The sequence below is a fragment of the Archocentrus centrarchus genome, chromosome 10, assembly GCF_007364275.1.
Source record: "Archocentrus centrarchus isolate MPI-CPG fArcCen1 chromosome 10, fArcCen1, whole genome shotgun sequence".
In the NCBI taxonomy this organism is placed as follows: Eukaryota; Metazoa; Chordata; class Actinopteri; order Cichliformes; family Cichlidae; genus Archocentrus; species Archocentrus centrarchus.
Genome location: NC_044355.1, coordinates 11,120,709 through 11,140,136, shown reverse-complemented (window position 1 = coordinate 11,140,136; position 19,428 = coordinate 11,120,709).

The following is a 19,428-nucleotide window of genomic DNA, read 5'->3' as shown; positions in this document are numbered from 1 at the left end:
AGCCTTTATTTTATTTCTTTTACACATGCTAAGCTGCTATGTGAAACAGGTGGTGCTACTGTGAAAACCTGTGAAACCTTACTGGGCAAATAAGGACATAAGAAATGTGCCTCATGTATTTTTAAATTTATTTTAAAGTCATTCATTTAAGTTTAAAGCAAAGTCTTAGAGAATATGGAGCATGAGCTGTTGATACTCCAAAAACTTAAAGGTGCACTACAAAAATTAGAGGCTCATTGTAATTAATGATAAATTTGTGTTTCTATTTAGTGTATCTAAATGGAATTTTTAAAAAAGTTAAAATGGGATTTAAAACACATTCCATGATTTAAAACTGTACAGTTAAAAGGTTATAAGAAAAATTTAGTTAAAAGCACTTAAGTTATTGCAATATGGCCATCTGTCGAGCTAGAAAATGAACTCATAGTGGTGGTCCTGTTGTTTACACAGGCCAGGTTTTTTAAGAGCACTGTAGCTTGGACTGGCTACTTTGTATTTCTCAATAGCTGTGTCCAAGTTCAGGGGCCGCATCCTTCAAAGGACCAGGCCTATGTACACCGGGTCCTTCGCAGCCCACAAAGACCACAGATGGCTGGAAGCAAGCGGCTGTGAAATTGGACGGGCGGGCCTTCATATCCATGTCGCCTGCCCTCACCTTAGAGTGGCTGCTGTCGCCTTGCAACCGTGACAATGCGAAGCACAGCTGTGGAAAAGAAGCTGTTTAAATGGAGCTCAAACTTTTGCTCCTATTTTGTGGTTTAATTTTAATTCTCTAATTTAAAATAAACTGTTAAAACAAGCATAACACATTTCAACATCAAGGAATGCAGTTGAGCTAGAGGGATGGACCAACAACCGTGATGGACGCTGAAGACTAGAACTCCTCACATAAGTCCTGCAGCAACAACAGGGTATGCTCGAATCTGTTGTTCAAAACGCAGTGAAGGGAGCACTACAAGAAATTAACACTTCCCTGTAACATTCAAAGCAGACTACAGTGCGTACACCATGCAGAGACGCCAACAGTTTGTGGAGGTACAGAGTAAGCTGCACGCGAAAGGGATCTCAAACTTCCTCATCTATCCTGCCACATTAAAAGTGACCCACAGAGGAAAACAGCTACTATTCGAGATGGCCAAAGAAGCTGAAGACTTCTGGGGAGACTTGGGCAAGGAGGACCACGCAAACGACATAGACGCGCAGGAGCAACCTTGCCCGGATCATCAGCCGAGTGTGAGTGGACGCCCGGAGGGAGAAACGACCTCATCAGAGTCGCTGCAATAAGAGCCAACAGAACCATCTCGACTAAGCTCACCTAGTGTGGAATAAGAACTGAACCTTGTGGTGTTGTGGTGAAGTGATTCGAGAGAATTATGTAAGTACAGGCACAGCTGAATGGACAAAACCGCAAGTAAACAGCGAGCATCAGGCTATGCTTTGATATGTCATCAGACTCTATCCACTTAGTTACTCCCCGTAGAGGGCTTAATATTGTTATAACTGTTAATGGTAAGTCTACTCTTGCAACTTAAACAGCCGAAATTATTATCTAACTACTTGGTTAATATGAAGAAACCATAAGACCTGTGTTTTGTTGTGTTTTTTCCTGTTACGGTGTGGAGGGGGGTGGGCTGGGAGTAGCGTTAACTGCGTTTGATGTGGCCACGTATCTTATTCTTGTGTGGGGGGTGTTGCAGTCTCGGGGGGAAAGGGGGATTTCGTACTTTATGTTTTTATCACACCTTGCTCATTTCAGGTAGAATACATTTCAATCCGCAGCAACATTTAGAAAATGGCTTAACTTTCTGTTATGTCGGTTAATATTAGAGGTCTCAATAGCCCAGTCAAGTCAAGTGACACAAGTTTCTGGACTTTCTGAGAAGGAAGCGCATAGACATAGCACTCATACAAGAAACACATCTGCGCCAGAAAGATGTGAATCGTCTACAAAATAAACATTACAAAGTGGCGGCTTCGTCTAGTGACAATACTAAGACCAAGGGCTCCACTATACTGATATCACGGAAATGTGGCCTTACCATAGATAAATGTAGCAAAGATACCACTGGAAGAATATCTTATATATGTACTACCATAGGGGATAGGAAAACTTTTGTGTCTGTATATGCACCAGCCATATTTGATGAAACTTTTTTTCCCAAGGTTAACTAATAAACTGCTTGCACTCTCAGTTAGTGAATACTCTTTAATTGTAGGAGGAGATATGAATGCAGTGCTGGATTTAAAACAAGACAGGTCAGGTGATACCCACGCGAAAGTTCAACAACAGGTGTCAGAGATGTTTAAAACAACACTGGACAATCTGCACTTAACAGACATTTGGAGACTTCATAACCCAACTAGTAAAGATTACACGTTCTTCTCCACTCGTCACCTCCGTCTATAGTCATGGAACCAGCCATCTTATCTGATCACAGTCCAATAATATCAACATTTAATTGTAATACTTCAGGGGGAAAATCTAGAAGATGGCAATTTAACACATCCCTTCTCCAGAATTCAGAATTTGACACAGAGTTTAGAGCAAAAATGGCCAAATTTCTAGTAATCAATACAGCGTCAACTACGGACCCAGCATATGTATGGCAAGCCACAAAGGGGTTTATTAGGGATTTTACATCCTCCTTTTCAGCCCATTTAAAAAGGAAAATGCAAGAAGGGATTAAGGAGTTGGGGGAACAATGTCAATCATTGGAACACAAACTTTAAAACAAATTTTCAAGAAAAATCCATAATGTTCTTGTAACAAACCGAGCAGAATTAAACGATCTACTGAGAAGAAGAGCTGAATTTTTAATGCATAGAGTAAGACAAAACTATTATTTCAATGGCTGCAAACCAAGTAAACTACTTGCTCTTAAGCTAAAACAAAATGAATCCAGGGCCACAATTAATAGCATACGCACAGAGAACGGCATAACAACAAACTACCAGGATATTAGCACCACCTTCAAGTCCTTTTATTCAAAATTGTACAAATGCTCAACCAACTCCAACCCAGTGCAATGTCAAGAATTTCTTAAAAATCTGGAGCTACCTTGTCTAAGTCCAGAAGAGGCAGAAGAACTAGGCCAACCAATCTCACTAAAGGAACTTAAAACTGCCTTGAAGGGTGCTAAAAAGGGCAAAACTCCAGGTTTAGACGGAATCCCATCAGAACTGTTATTTTGAACAATATTTTGATATACTTGGACCTACAATTCTACAAGCTGTAACGTCAGCTTTGGAGAGAGGCACTTTTCTCCAGCAAACAAACACTGCACTAATATCAGTCTTACCCAAAAAAGGCAAAGATCCGAAACACTGTGCCAATTACAGACCTATAAGCCTACTGGGGACGGATATTAAGCTGTTTTCCAAGGTGTTGGCACTGCGCTTGGAAGGTGTCATTGAAAAGTTAGTTCATCCCAACCAAAATGTCTTCATACCTAACCGACATGCAGCAGACAATATACTCAGACTGCTACACATAATCCATGAAGCCAAGAACCTCACAACTCCCGCAGCAGTTGTATCTCTAGACGCGTTCAAAGCATTTGACCGTTTGTCGTGGAACTACTTGTGGCAGGTACTGGAGAAACTTGGCCTTGGACCAAAATTCATCGACATGGTGCGCACCTTATACGTAAACCCAACTGCTATTGTCTCAACTAATGGCCTACACTCACAGCCTTTTCCTATCGAACGTGGCTCCCGACAGGGATGCCCACTGTCACCCCTCCTATTTGCACTTTCTCTGGAACCGCTGGCCCAAGCTATAAGGCAAAACAAAGTCTGCAACTACCCACTCAAATCATGTGATAATTCAATATCCTTATTTGCTAATGATATCCTACTGTATATATCTGATCTTGAGGACTCGATACCTAAAATTCTGCAAATTTTCAGTACATTTGGGTCAATCTCTGGTTACAAAATCATTTGGGAGTAATCTAACATGCTCAAACTAAACAGTATACCAGTTAATGGGCCAATTAACCATCCAATTCCATTACAAAGTAAAATCACTTACCTGGGCGTCACAATTCACACATCTATGAAGAAAATTGTCCAAGACAACTATGAAACTATGCTAAACAATGTGCAGAGAGATTTGAAAAACTGGGCTGCACTACCAGCATCATTCAGATCCAGGGTAGCGGTGGTTAAAATGAATATTCTGCCCCGTGTGAACTTTCTGAGTGCAATGATCCCTCTAACACCACCGGTAAAATACTGGAAGAGACTTGACTCACTTATCAGACAATACATCTGGAACAATAAACAACCCAGACTAAAATTTTTAACTCTGCAACGCACTACAAGTAATGGAGGATTAGCTCTTCCCAATTTTAAAGTGTATCATCTGGCCTTTCAGTTACATGCTCTTAAGATATGGATGGACCCTCTAGCTATTGTCCCATGGAAAGATATAGAACAACAACTTATTCATCCTGTACGAATAGAGGATTTAGCCTTTGCGGGCGTTAGTCTGAAAAAATGTTCTTTAAGCTACGGCCCTATCATCACAAACACAATATCCAATCTTAGACCTGCAGAGGGAAGTTTGGGCTACACAAATAAGTGGCACAAGCATATACCTTTATGGCACAACTCACACTTAAGGTCTGGTAATAAACGTGCAAACTGTGGAGTGAGAGGGGTGTGTATACATTGGACCATATTGTCAATGAAAAAGGTTTATTGAGCTTTGAAGAACTTAAAACCAAATCTGATATCCCTAAAACAATATCAGATATATCAGAGGGAACTTCACTTGATACGCACCCCATTTGGAAATTGTTTTTCTATCCTCCAATAAGGAGAGTGGCATCTACTGTCTATAAGACAATAATGGAGGCAATTACAGGGAAATTTCCAATAATTCAAACATGGGAATGAGATCTGAATATTGAAAATGACATAATTGACTGGGAAACAGTGTGGGATAATATTTTTCATTGCTCTAAAAACCCCAACCACCAACATATTCACTTTAACATCTGTCATACTGGACCCCCCAGAAAAGGTACATTACAAAAGCCATTCCAAGTCCCCACTGCACTCTCTGTAAACCAGAGCAAACTGGGACCTTTCTACACATGGTCTGGGAGTGTGAAGAAGTACAGGAATTTTGGCACAAAATAGCAGAGATTATAGGTGCTTTAATAGACCATCCAATTCCTGTCGACCCCATGGTCTGGTTATTGAATGATGATTCTAAACTTCAATTGTTTGAAAAACAGAGGAAAATCTGGCTTGCAGGGTCAACAGCGGCCAAGAAAATGATAGTGCAAAGATGGTTGCCACCACACTCACTCTCCATGCAGCAATTGATGGCTTACCTCTTGGACATTGTCCTACTTGAACTCTCCACAGCAAGGGCAAACAAGGCAAAACGGAAAACGATGAACCTATGGAAAAACGCAGCTGAACAGATCTCTAATATGTTGAACTCTACTGAGAAGGAACCAGATAATATTTCTGTAGAGGATGATTAGGCAAGGTGTGTTTTACCTTACTTACTCATACTGTTTGATTTATTCTTCTATTCTTTATATGTGTGGGTGTTTCTTTTCTCCCAGCAGACCGCGGGGGGGGGGGGGGGGGGTGTTATGGACATATGGGAGGGTGGTTGGGAGGGAGGTGGGGAAATCTTGTTCTGTTTATATTTCATTCTATATGTAGGTGATTGAAGAGAAAGTTATTATAAAAAGACATCAATACACTCTACCTGTCCAGAAATATCTGGTAAATGTAAATGTACTATTAACAAAGATATGTAAGTGGTGAATGTCATAATTGATGTCAATAAAAAATTGATCACAAAAAAAAAGGAATGCAGTTGAGCGAATGATGAATTTCCAAATATAATAACAGCTGTCTAGTAAGGCAATAATGTTGAATAAAACTATCCAGTCATGATGCTTAACTTTATTCTCAGCCCAACCGAGTTGCTCAGGAACAAATGGAACACTGAAATAAACCAAACGTCAGACATTAGAGATCATCTGAGTGCATTATATCTGTGTTTAACTTCCTGGTGAAAGCCAGCGGGGGTTTGAAAAGGATATGCCAGGAGTCAGGCGTTCTCTCCGGTTATAGCAAGCCTCGATAGCCCGGTCAGCAGACAGCTAGCGAGGCAAGCTGGCTGGTAGAGCAGCGGCAACGGACATATCCGCAAACATCAGAACACTTTTTGCAATTAAGCGATATCTTGATAAAACGAGCTGATATTTGAGGTTTACACATTTACATTCTCGCCTGAAAATTATTTTGTGTCACAGAAAGTGATATTTCATATTTTGGACAGCCTTTGTCACCTCGCTGTGACATAATCGGCCTACAAATGCGGCCTTCGAGGGATGCAGGGATGAATTTGGACACAGCTAATGACGAGGGGGATGGCGAGCCACCATTTAGAACTCTTAAACCAAACTGGACCAATCCTTCTTGGCCCCCACGGAGAACAGGCTACACTATGCTATACTATGCAATGCTCACCTTTATTTTACTAAAGTTCACTGGGATGTTTTTTGCTCTTCATGATTGATTTAAAATAAATAAATAATGGGTGGGGCAGTGAATTGATTTCAATGTTCTGAAGTGGGGCGTACCATAAAAAGTTTAAGAACCAGAGAGATTCATAGATAGAGATTCAGCTTCATTGTACTTATGAATTTCAACCAGCAAATAAAAATGACAGTAAAGTTCTCAGCTGCATCACAGCTCAATTTCCATTTAAATAGTCAAACTGAACTACTTGACAATGCACTGCTTTAGTGTGTGACTCACCTCTGCAATAACTGTTTACGGCACAGAGCTGACAACAAGGAACCTATAGGCATTTACCTTTAATGATATCTAAACCTCAATGCAACACATTCAAAAGAACAAGACAATCCCTGCATGTACTTGAGGAGACCTTGCAGCTGATCAAAAAGAAGAGTGTCAGTTCTGATGAAAGGGACATCGTCAGCTCAGTCCACACAATCAGCTAAATAAATGATGTACAACAACAATTTGTGCACTGTGGCCTCAAAGGATTTATTTTGTTGTTGAAGTGATATGGTGAGTCCCATGTCATGTACAGTACTGTGCAAAAGTCTTAAGCCCCCCCCCTTCCCCTTTTATATTTTGTTAAAATATAAATGGCCATGAGAAATAGTTCTCCAGGTTTTCTGAACATCTTTCTTTGGACATTGGGCAATTCTTGGAGTCATATTTGAGCAGAATATGTTCTTCAATGCACATATTAAATAAATATGTAGGACTGCTTTGTTGCATTTCCGCAATATTTCTAAAATTAGAAACATGATTTTTCAGACTGATGCTGAAAAGCTAATGCGTGTATTTACTACTTCTAGGCTGGACTGTTGTAAGTCATTATTATCAGGCTGTCCTAAAATCTCCCTGAAAAGCCTTCAGCTGATACAAAATGCTGCAGCTAGAGTACTGACAGGGACTAGAAAGAGAGAGCATATTTCTCCCATATTGGCTTCTCTTCAATTTAAAATTCTTCTAATCACATACAAGGTCTTGAATAATCAGGCTCCATCTTATCTTAAATACCTCATAGCACTGTATCACTCCAATAGAGCACTTCACTCTCAAACTGCTGGCTTACTCATGGTTCCTAGGTTCCTCCATGGTTTAAAAGTAGAATGGGAGGCAGAGCCTTCAGCTTTCAGGCCCCTCTTCTGTGGACCCAGCTCCCAGGTTGGATTTGGGAGGCAGACACCCTCTCTATTTTTAAGATTATGCTTAAATGTTTCCTTTTTAATAAAACTTATAGTTAGGCCTGGATCAGGTGACCCTGAACCATCCCTTAGTTATGCTGCAATAGGCCTAGGCTGCTGGGGGATTCCCATGATAAGTGTTTCTTTTCATTCGCTTTTTTTTATTACTCTGGTTATACCCCACTTGCCATTTAATCATTTGTTATTATTAATCTCTGGCTCTCTTCCACAGCATGTCTTTTGTCCCACCTCTCCCCTCCGGTCGCAGCATATGACTGCCCCTCCCTGAGCCTGGTTCTGCTGGAGGTTTCTTCCTGTTAAAAGGGAGTTTTTCTTTCCCAAGTGGTTGCTCACAGGGGGTCCTTTTTGACTGTTTTGTTTTCTCTGTAATTATTGTAGGATCTTTACCTTACAATATAAAGCACCTTGAGGCGACTGTTGTGATTTGGTGCTATAGAAATAAAACTGAATTGAATTTCAGCCCAGTCCTTGCACCTGACCATTTTCAGAGGAATGTTTTTTGTTTGTTTGTTAAGCCACTTAACACTGACCTATGATTCACTCAAGTATAAAAAAAGACACCTATCTATTTTTCACAAAAGCACATCATTTGCTTGTATTTCTTTACTTGAACCTACAAAAACTATTCAATTCAATTCAATTCAATTCAATTCAATTCAATTCAATTTTATTTATATAGCGCCAAATCACAACAAACTGTCGCCTCAAGGCGCTTTGTATTGTGGGTAAAGACCCTACAATAATACAGAGAAAACCCAACAGTCAAAACGACCCCCTATGAGCAGCACTTGGCGACAGTGGGAAGGAAAAACTCCCTTTTAACAGGAAGAAACCTCCAGCAGAACCAGGCTCAGGGAGGGGCAGTCATCTGCCGCGACCGGTTGGGCTGAGGGGAGAGAAAGACATGCTGTGGAAGAGAGCCAGAGATTAATATCAATTAATGATTAAATGCAGAGTGGAGTATAAACAAAGTAAATAAGGTGAATGAGAAACAGTGCATTATGTGAACCCCCCAGCAGACTAGGCCTATAGCAGCATAACTAAGGGATGGTTCAGGGTCACCTGATCCAGCCCTAACTATAAGCTTTATCATAAAGGAAAGTTTTAAGCCTAATCTTAAAAATAGAGAGGGTGTCTGTCTCCCGAATCCAAGCTGGAAGCTGGTTCCACAGAAGAGGCGCCTGAAAGCTGAAGGCTCTGCCTCCCATTCTACTCTTAAGTATCCTAGGAACCACAAGTAAGCCAGCAGTCTGAGAGCGAAGTGCTCTGTTGGGGTGATATGGTACTATGAGATCTTTGAGATAAGATGGTGCCTGATTATTCAAGACCTTGTATGTGAGGAGAAGAATTTTAAATTCTATTCTAGATTTAACAGGGAGCCAATGAAAAGAAGCCAATATGGGAGAAATATGCTCTCTCTTTCTAGTCCCTGTCAGTACTCTAGCTGCAGCATTTTGGATCAGCTGAAGGCTTTTCAGGGAGCTTTTAGGACAGCCTGATAATAATGAATTACAATAATCCAGCCTAGAAGTAATAAATGCATGAATGAGCTTTTCAGCATCACTCTGAGAAAGGATGTTTCTAATTTTAGAAATATTGCGCAAATGCAAAAAAGCGGTCCTACATATTTGACTATGTAGGAAAACTAAGATAACACAGTTGGACAGGCATAAAAAAAATAGTATTTTTGCACCAACAAGGTGATTTGCCAACTGCTATTAGCAAAAAATGTGTGGTATCTCCTTAAAAAAAATAGAAAAGAAGAAGAAAAGAAAGAAAAGGAGGAAACTGGACAAGTGGCAGACCTAAAAAGAAAAGGCTGAGGTATGCCAAACTACACAAGGACTGAACTGAAAAATCAGATTATAGAGTAATCCAAATGTGAAATTTTTGGTTTAAATCATCATACAGAGGAGGTCAGGAGAGAGATCCAACAGTGAGTGTCTACAGCCACCTATAAAACATGGTGGGGGCTCCGTCTTGGTTTGGGGCTGCATTTCAGCATTTCAGTGTTGGAGATCTTTTCAGAATTGATGACATTGATCCCAATGATCCCAAACACACTGCCAGACAGACGATGGAACACTTTCAGTCGTGGATTGGCCACCCCAGAGCTTGGACCTCAACGTTATTGAAGCATTGTGGGATCATTTTGACAGAGAACAGAACAAAAGGCAGCCAGCATCCAAAGAAGAGCTTTGAATGTCCTTCAAGAAGCCTACCTAAAGAGAGTTCATGCTGTGTTGAAGAATAAAGGTGGTCATACCAAATACTGATTTTCAAGCTCACTACAATTGTACAAACTCTCTCTTTGGCTTATTTACTTTATTTTCGTGCATGTTTGTACATATTTCAATAAATCCCTGCACATATTTCCTGTTTTTCTTGGAAAATATAAAGAAATTAAGAGTAATTAAAGACTTTTGCACAGTACTGTATGTGATGGAGGAGAGTAAAATGGAATTGTAATAACAAAGTGAATAAACAGGGAAATTAGCACCCAGGTTTAAATAAATATATTCACTGTAATAACTTCTAATAATTTACCCTTAAATATAAATTCACCCACTGTGGACACAGAATGGGGTCAAAACAAACTAAAATCCAGGCCAAACCTTTTAAAAAATAAATAATACAACATGAGCGTGTAAGCCACATATTGTTTAACTTCTCCAGAATATGAGCTTATTTTTTGTGTTAAACTTCATCTACCTGAGAACAATACATAGAGAAAGTGAAGTGCAAAGACAGTGGAAGAACTGAATGAAAATGATCTTTAGCGCTATGCGCTCTCCCTCTTTCACAGCCTGAAGGTTAGACTAAGGAGGTGGGATATCATGAGTCATTTCAAATGAGTTCACCACCTTGTGCATGGTAAAGAGGGTTCTCAAATTGCCATAAATATGCCATTATGTCTGCAAAATGACATGAAATGACTGTCACCCAGCTCAGTCAATCCTATTTCCTGAATCTAAAAATAAGGGATAAAAAAAAAAAGAGAGTGAGAGAAAAAATACCAGCTCTGATTGAGGTGTAGGCCAGGGGCCTGTTTCACAAGCAAACTACTTACATGCAAATTGCAAATGGCATCCAGTTTCACTGACAAACTGCAGATAAACTTGCCTCCGATGCTGCTGCATGAGTCACAAGTATTATGTTTCTTTTGATGAGTGAAAAGTGCCAAAATTAACACAGGAGAAGATGATCTCTTTTTGCAGGTTGCAGTGTGCGTGTTCCAAATTTGATGTAGCGGGCCTCAGTGCCAGAATACCCAACACACACTCATAATATCGTCCTCATTCATGTCCAACATGAATGTTATGGAGTGAGCTGAGCGAAACCAACATGGGTTTGACGAACCAAGCAGCAGAATAGAACAAAGCCCAAAAGAGGTCACACTGCCATGCATGACACTGCACTGATCAGAACTTGTCAGCTCCAATTAAAAGCACATGAGCAGAAGATGAAGTGTGACCAGAAGAGCGCAGGCACCGCATTATCCTAACCAGACCTGACACAAGAGTGATTGCTCCGCCTGAGAATAAAATTTACTGGAAACTGTAAGAAAGCACATAAGTTATTTAATACAGTTTGGAAAAGAAGCTGCAACTGGCAAAACACACTCTGCAGCAGCCACAAGAAGTATGTTGCACTCAGTGCAGGAGCCATTAACTCCAATTAGAGGGTAGCAGCTGGAGGAGACTGCTGAAGTTATGTTATTGACCAGAGTGTCTACTACAGTCTGAAGATCCATCCTGAAGAGCTGTTATTTCAATCTTTTCAAAAAAGATTAGATGGAGCTTTGCATTTAAATGATACACTTTAGTAAGAAAAGATCATTAAATCATTGTCGTCCTCGTCCCTGGGCAACAAACAAAGTCCTGCCCTACACGCTGACAAATGCAGATAAAAAAGCAAGATAACCAAAGCCAGCATCTCTGGTGGGAAGGCTGAAAAGAATAAGACGTCACCTTTGCATTTTGAACTCACCCTATACTGAGCAAGATAATTAGACATGTTTACTAGTGTAACTATCTTTTAACAATGTGGATTTTTCACTGCAAGCAAGCAAGGCCAGTATAAAGCAGCATGTTGAACAGAGATTCCCAACATCCTCACAATAGCAGGTTGAGTTAAAAAATGGTGCAATTCAACTCACAAATGCAATGTTCTTTTTTGTAACTCTTCAAATAATGTATTATTTGCTTGATACACATAATATTTACTAAATGTGCAAGCTTAGCTGTTTTTATTATTTTATCTCCTTGTGGGGCTAAATTATCTGCGCTTGTATACTGTCTTTAAACCTCAGCTAGGTCCTGCAAAGCGCTTTACAGTTCGTTTCTCATTCACCTATTCACACACACCGCCTTGCAAAAAAAAAAACCCTTCTTGCTACATAATTTAGCTCCTCATAAAGATGATTCAGGTGTGCAGACTAGCTGTACAGCTGAAAGAATTGCAGCATTTATATCATGTTGTACACTCAGCTCGGGCAGCTGTGCCATGCAAAGTGCCACAGAGAGAAACTTGGAAGCAACTTGGGCTTCTGTGTACCCAAAGGAATTTTGGCACAACCATGCATAGCAGACAACTAGCCTTACCAGGTGATACCTATAGTAGAAACAATTCCCACAAGGGTAGTTTTGAGTATGTTTGCAGGGGTTTGTACATCTGCCTGTAATTTTGTCAATGCAGTAGAGCCATAACAATTCAAGCTGCAGGCACAAAACATTTGTAGCTGGCATCAAAATGCAACTGCAACAGAATATCAAGTTTGATTTGAAGCAATCTGGTTGTAAAGTATTACACAAATTCACATTTGAATGTTTCTGTATGATTAATGAATAAAGTTTCAAGTAAATACATCCAATCATGGAGATTTTACACTCAGAAGCACATACTGTATGTGTTAGAGGAAAAGTAGATATATCATCTGAGAACCACAGGTGTCTGTATTAAATTTTGTGCCAATCCATCAAGTACATTTTATGATATCTCACAGGGTGTGTGACAAATTTAACCTGCAGTGTAACTAGATAAAAAGTCAGAGATTCTCTATTCCAAATTTCATGGCAATCCATCCAGAATGTGTCAAGATATTTTAGCCTGTAACAAAGTAGACCAGTCACTGCCTTCCACTGCTGCCCCTGCAGTCGTGCCACCAAGATGGTATAAACCATAATCTGACAAACATACCACAGAGAGCAATTTATCAGTGCACACAAAACTGCACATATGCAAATTGAGATATCCAGCCCAACATTCCCTGCAAATTAAATGAAGCAACTGGCCAGCCATCCCCTCCCTCTCCCATCGTGCCATATTACAGATGACTTGCCACACGGGGCCTGGCTGTGAGCTGGCCCTCAAAGCAGCTCCAAGAGCAAGGCCTGCAGTGCCGGGCAGTAAATAACCAGCATAAACGTGTCGCAGGAGACACCCCGCAGACACCAACCCATTTAATGTTAATAGGAAAGCATCGGTTACCAGATTCTAAATAATAGCTCGCAGTCACCATGGCCAAGGATAGTTACCACAGGCACAGGAATTTATGGAGTTAGCAAATTGCTTTTCTATCCCCATTCTTCCCCCATTTGTCCATTTTGCCATCTCTCAGCGCAGGACAGGGATGATGGAGCAGTGCAGGGAGATGACGGGACTGTTGCAGCCTGCCTGACTGAGCACACCTGTCCTACGGCCACATAGCTCGGGATGATGATGCTCCTAGGTGTACAACAGCTATCGTTCCATCTGGGTCTCAGGAGGGACAGCCACTTGACAGGCTGTTGAGATATTTTTATTCCAGCAGGGCCTAAGGTGTTTGAGTGTGACTGTTGGCACTTTTATTTCATGGACAAGAATTGTGTATACATACACAGCAGAACTGGAATATAGTTAGTATGGTTATAGAATTCCAATGTATACTGTTCTCACCTGTTTATTGATGGCATTAAAGACTGATGAAGGCTCTGTTTGCTATTTTGCAATTTTCTATCTAATTAAAAAAAAAATTAATTACACCTGTTTTCTTTTACTTGACAGCGTCTGCAAAAGAAAGAAAGAAAGATATGTGGGATGTGTTGCCAATAGGGTCTATTCAGTTCCTTTACTGTCAACAAATATCATAAAAACATCAGAGGCAACAAGATGTCAGTCTGTCTCTTAATACTTTCTGACTCCACCACCCTGTCTTTGGCACCCTGGTGTCTTTAAGATCTTAACACCTGCTGAAAATCCTTTTTTCTTATCTTGTTGCAGTGAGAGTCAATACTTTGTGAAATCACTGTAAGGTGCATTCAAGCGACATTCGCACGTGCACATTGTGCTAATATGTGTTGGTGAGTGTGCCTGACATTTAGGGGGGCATTTTGCCTGTGTCACAACAAGTGTGGTTGCTCACCGTAATGACCGACTTGAAGGATAATGCTTCTGTTGTGCGGAGGTTGATTGTGCAACACCCTCAACCTCTGGGCATCCACTTTCAACCGCAAGGGGATTGCACAGATCACCAGTGGGAGGCAACTTGACTCCAGTAGTTGCTGGTGTCACTAATGGGGTCTTTCTTTACAGCACTTACAATGTTTCTGTCATCAACTGCTGTTGTTTTCCTTGGTCTACCTGTTTGACATCTGTTAAGTAGTACACCAGTGACGGCTTTCTTCTTCAGGACATTCCAAATGGTTGTACTGGCTATGGCCAATGTTTGTGCAATGGCTCTGATTGATTTTCCATCTTCCCTCAGCTTCACAATTTCTTGTTTTTCACCCACAGACAGCTCTCAGGTTTTTATGTTGGTTACTCCTCTAACTGTAAATGCACAGTTTGCACAGGCAAAGCCCAAATCTTAAACTGAGCATAGACGTACAGCGCTATTTATTGTTTGAATAATCAACGTAACAGGACATCAGCAAAATACACCTGTCAGTCACATGTTCCAGTCCTTTTGTTCTTAAGAAAAATGGGTGGGTTCGGGCAAAAGGTGCTATCTTCTGAACTGTGTATCAGATCCAGATGTAAATACCAGGAAAGAAAAGCTGAGATGTTGATCTTTTCTCTCATATTCAGCTTTTAATGCCAAACCCAAATATAGCAAAAATAAAGGGATTATACTTTTGGATGGCACTGTATGAAAGCAAACTGATTGCCAGCACACTGCAATCAATCTGAGTCATGCTGCACTGATAAGCACAACTTATCTGTGTAACGTCTCTTTGCAATAGGGGACTCAACTGGTTGTAATCTGGTTATATTGCACATATGTCATTTTGCACTTCAGTTGCCGTCCTGCAGCAGCTACATCACTATTGTGGAGTACTTTCTGTTTCAGATTTGTGGGGTTCTGGCTGGACTCTGAATGTAAGTAGTTAATGTGAATTTTGGTGTATGTAGACAGCAACAGATTTGTGATTTTTGCCAATTTATCACAGTTAATTGTTATATTATTACAAGCAGTTTGCATGTAAATGAAAACTGACAGCAGACTGGCTCCATCTTATTGCCGTTTCATTGCTGTCTAGACTCAACAAAGTCTTTTTGAAGATGACAACTGACTGCTAGTGGAGGCAGACCTGGTCCCCTGTCTTCGAAGCAACCATTTCATAGGCGATGAGAAAATTCATTGCACAAGGTCACACTGTGATCTCCAGCTGCTGATTTGCCTAGCGCGGCTGCAGCATAAGCGGCACCAGCAACGCAACTACCTGACTTTCTAAGGATGTTTTCATGCTATAACACAATTAGATTGGCTGTACTGCCACATGAAAAGTTAAACAATTAAGTTCTGCACATTTAAAGTGGGGTTTAAAGGTTTTCAGCTTGGAATATAAACTTAGCATGAAAGGTAAGGAAATTTGTGTTTGGTTGATTATTTCTCTGTTGTAACAATGCTTCTTGGCAATAAACCATACACCATTGGAAATCATGTTTATTTCCCCTTAAATGGTGCCACATTTGTAAGGAAAATGCATTTTTGGATTGAGCAGCAGAGTGGGGTATGTGGGTTGCACCCATGAAATCTTCTCTGCCAATACCAAACAGCTTATTCTAATATTGACTCTTGTTTTGAGCTTCTGGTACCCCAGGTGCTGAAAATCTGATTTGTCATCAGTGGAGGCAATCAATGAATGCAGAGAGATATCGAGATGAGATTCTGCATCCAGTGGCAAGCCCATATCTCCACAGTATGTGACCAAATTCTATCCTCCAAGATGACAACGCTCACCCCCACAGAGCGGGATTTATCAGAGACCTGCATGTAGTCCTGACATCAACCACTGAACACTTGTGAGATCGGGCTTATGCGTGCTGTTCGTGCCAGAGTACCCAACACAATCCACATTGGCTGAATTGCGACAAATGCTGGTTGAAGGATCGGATGCCATTCCACAGCAGTGTGTGACCAAGCTGGTGACCAGCATGAGGACATAAGGAGGAGGTGTGGCTGGGTATGGTTCTTCCACATGCTACTGAGGCCCCTGTCTGTTAAATGATTAAATAGTTAAATTGCCAATACGTTTAACATTATTTTAAATAATAATTGAAGTCTGAAGAAACAATATTGTTTCTTCAGACTTTAATCATCCAATCCAATAAATGATACCGAACAAGAGTCAATAGCAGAATAAGCTGTTTGGCACTGGCAGAGAAGATTTGGCAAATTTTTCATGGGCGCACCCTGCATACGCAACTCTGCTGCTTAACCCAGAAATGCATTTTCCTTACAGATGTGGCACCATTTAATGCAAAATAAACAGGCTTTCAAACAGTGCACGGTTTATTGCCAAAAAGCATTCTTACAACAAAGAAATAATTCATCAAGCACAAATTTCCTTACTTTTTGTATGAAGTTTAGTTTTGAAGTATGAAATATGAAGGCACAGAAGTGGCGATCAACCTCTTAGAGATCTATCTACATTCTTTTTCTTGACTGTCACAGATGACACCTCATCCAGGTAGATAATCTCACATTCTCTGCTCTCTGCATGCAAATGAAATGAAACATTAAACTGAGGAAAAAAATGACAAAAGAAACTTAGAATAAATCTAATTTGCAAACTACAAACTCAGTGGATTTTTTGTTTAGTCAAAGCTGTTTTTCATTCTGTGCAAGAGTGAGTAGCATCAAATGGTTTCATCTGATGGGGAATGAGCCCTTATATCTGCAGCTATGCTGTATGTGTGCAGATTCCAGTGGGATTACACTACATTATTGCTAATTATACTCATGTAAAGAAGAAAGGCAGCCCACATTAATGTCACATTAAGTACTGAAAAATTAAGTCACAAAAGCACTTTTGCTATAGATATTCACTCTGGCAGTGTGGAAAAACAAATCACTGAGCTCCTCATCTTCCCCACTAGAGAGCAAGGTGATATCAATAAGGTCAAAAAATGGGGTCAACACTAATAAAATCACAAAAGCACGTTGTGCAGTTCTGCTCCATGAGGCCCTATTGAGGTCTCAACCTGTAAATTCAGTGCGGTGTTCCTCTTTTTAGAAAGAAAATATGAGACCAGACTGATTATTCATGATCACAGCATCTGAATCTGACCTACAGTCACTTGTTCGCTGTAAACAAAGAAAAATCTTCTGGATAAGAATATGCAATGTCACTACAGCACTTGGTAGGTTGCTAATTCTTAACGCTCTGCTAGAGTTACTGAAGACCCGGGGCAGACTTTAACAGAGGATGACATTTTCGGATCACTCTCCTGAATTAAAAAAGGAGAGAGAATAAAAAACATGCCCGAGACAATCTTTAACACAGTTTGTTCCCTACATAACATAAATAATGCAATCCCAAAATACATTCTTAGGATTCACGAGAGGAGATTTAAACAAACCATGAAAGACGTCAGCTCTCCACTTTGATTTACGGTTAACCTTGCACCCTCACTAAAACTGTGAAGTTGTACAGATCGGAAAAGAGAAAAAAAAAATGCAAATTCCCAGACAGGGATAGCTTCCTGTTGAGTGAGGATTCACGGAAAGAAATACATTTATAATCTTTTACAATTTATCCAGAGACTGATTGACCTGAACGTCACATGCTGCAGTTGAGTGTGTGAAATCTGTTAATCTAGATGTCAAGTTAGATAAAAGCCAAATGGTTTCTAAAAGTAATGAAAAATTGTTCCTATAGTTAAAACTGTTTCATTTGATGTCTAAAAATCAATGCATAACCCATTATAAATGCTACTAAAAGCAACCGTAATGGATTAACAACTGAAACAGTTGTGAGTCACTGATTGAAGAAAGCTTTCCAAGAGACTGTACAGCCAAGCAGTTGTAAATGTGGCCAAACCAATTGTTTGACACGAATTCAAATCCACATATTTGCATGCAACATGACAGCTGGTGTCAGGGAAGAGGTACTTCAAGGTACTTCAGCTGACAGGGCTGCGAGGGCGGAGCAGACATAAAAGGTTAGGAACCCCCGCCTTTACATTATCTGATACTAGCGGCGGTGGCACCGTCCTCTCCAGAATGAATAAATGACATTAAAATGGGATAATGCTGAATGATTTCATCTATATTCTGCTGAAAACAGCTTGAGGGAGTGTTGAAAATGCATAACATAAAACATGACCAGAAGGCACGTCGAAGAAGAAAGGCGCTGAAAATAGAACACGCTCATCGTCCTTTTAGAGTCTTTCACAATTATAGTTCACCACCGCGCAGACCCTTAAGAGTTCTGCCAAATCTGGTTACAAAAGAGAAACGCACAGTGTGTAAGCTGCTATGGCATATGCTGCCACGATTAAAGCCACTACACAGATTTATTTTTTAATATTACAGATGTTTTGCAGCTGTTCTCAAGATCAAAAGCGGTGCAATCCTGTCATCAAATCAAATTGGATTTCCAGAAGAAGAAGAAGGGGGGAAAAAAAAAAAATCTGATGAGCTTCTGTTAGCCTTTGGGCTTTGAGGAAAATGCTCTTTCAGTGTAAGTACAGGAAGATTACTGACCATAAAAAAAATACTCCAAGTGAATGCAGATTGATATAGCTGGAAGGTCCTGCAGAATGACAACATTAAAGCCATTTTTGGAGGAATTTCTCTGTGAGATAGGGTGTCACTCCAAACCTTTTTGGGAGAGAAATATTGTGTGGCTCTTTTTCTTTTAACAGCAAAATAAACCATTTAAAGCTCTGAGAGACGTTCAGTTTCAACCTGGGCTAGGCCATGAATAAGAGTTACTGGGCTTTATGATCACAGATGAAAGGAAAAGAATAAAAGAAAACATCACCGGCCTTGTAAGAATGAGGGAGAGCAATGCTTTTGATGTTGAAAACCAAGATTTTTACAGAGAAAGATTTTCAGGGGGGTTTTGTGTTAACTGATTCATAAAATGGCCATCACAGCAGCATATGATATATGACACATTTTCCCAGGTGACACTTGAAAGAACCAATCAGTAATAATGAGGAACATCCATATTTGGAAACTGAAAAATGCCAAACTTTTTTCTTTTTTTTTACAAAAATCTGAAAATAAACTTAAATGTAGTTTGTGTTGACACCTGTCAGCAAGCTCGGAAGTAAGAGTGGGTTCATATATCTTTTAGTTAGTGGGGATTTCATCTGGTTGACATCTGGGTTTAAATATAGGCTGCTGCTGTCACGTCCACGGAAGCACACAGGATTACCTTCCTCTCCTCCAAAT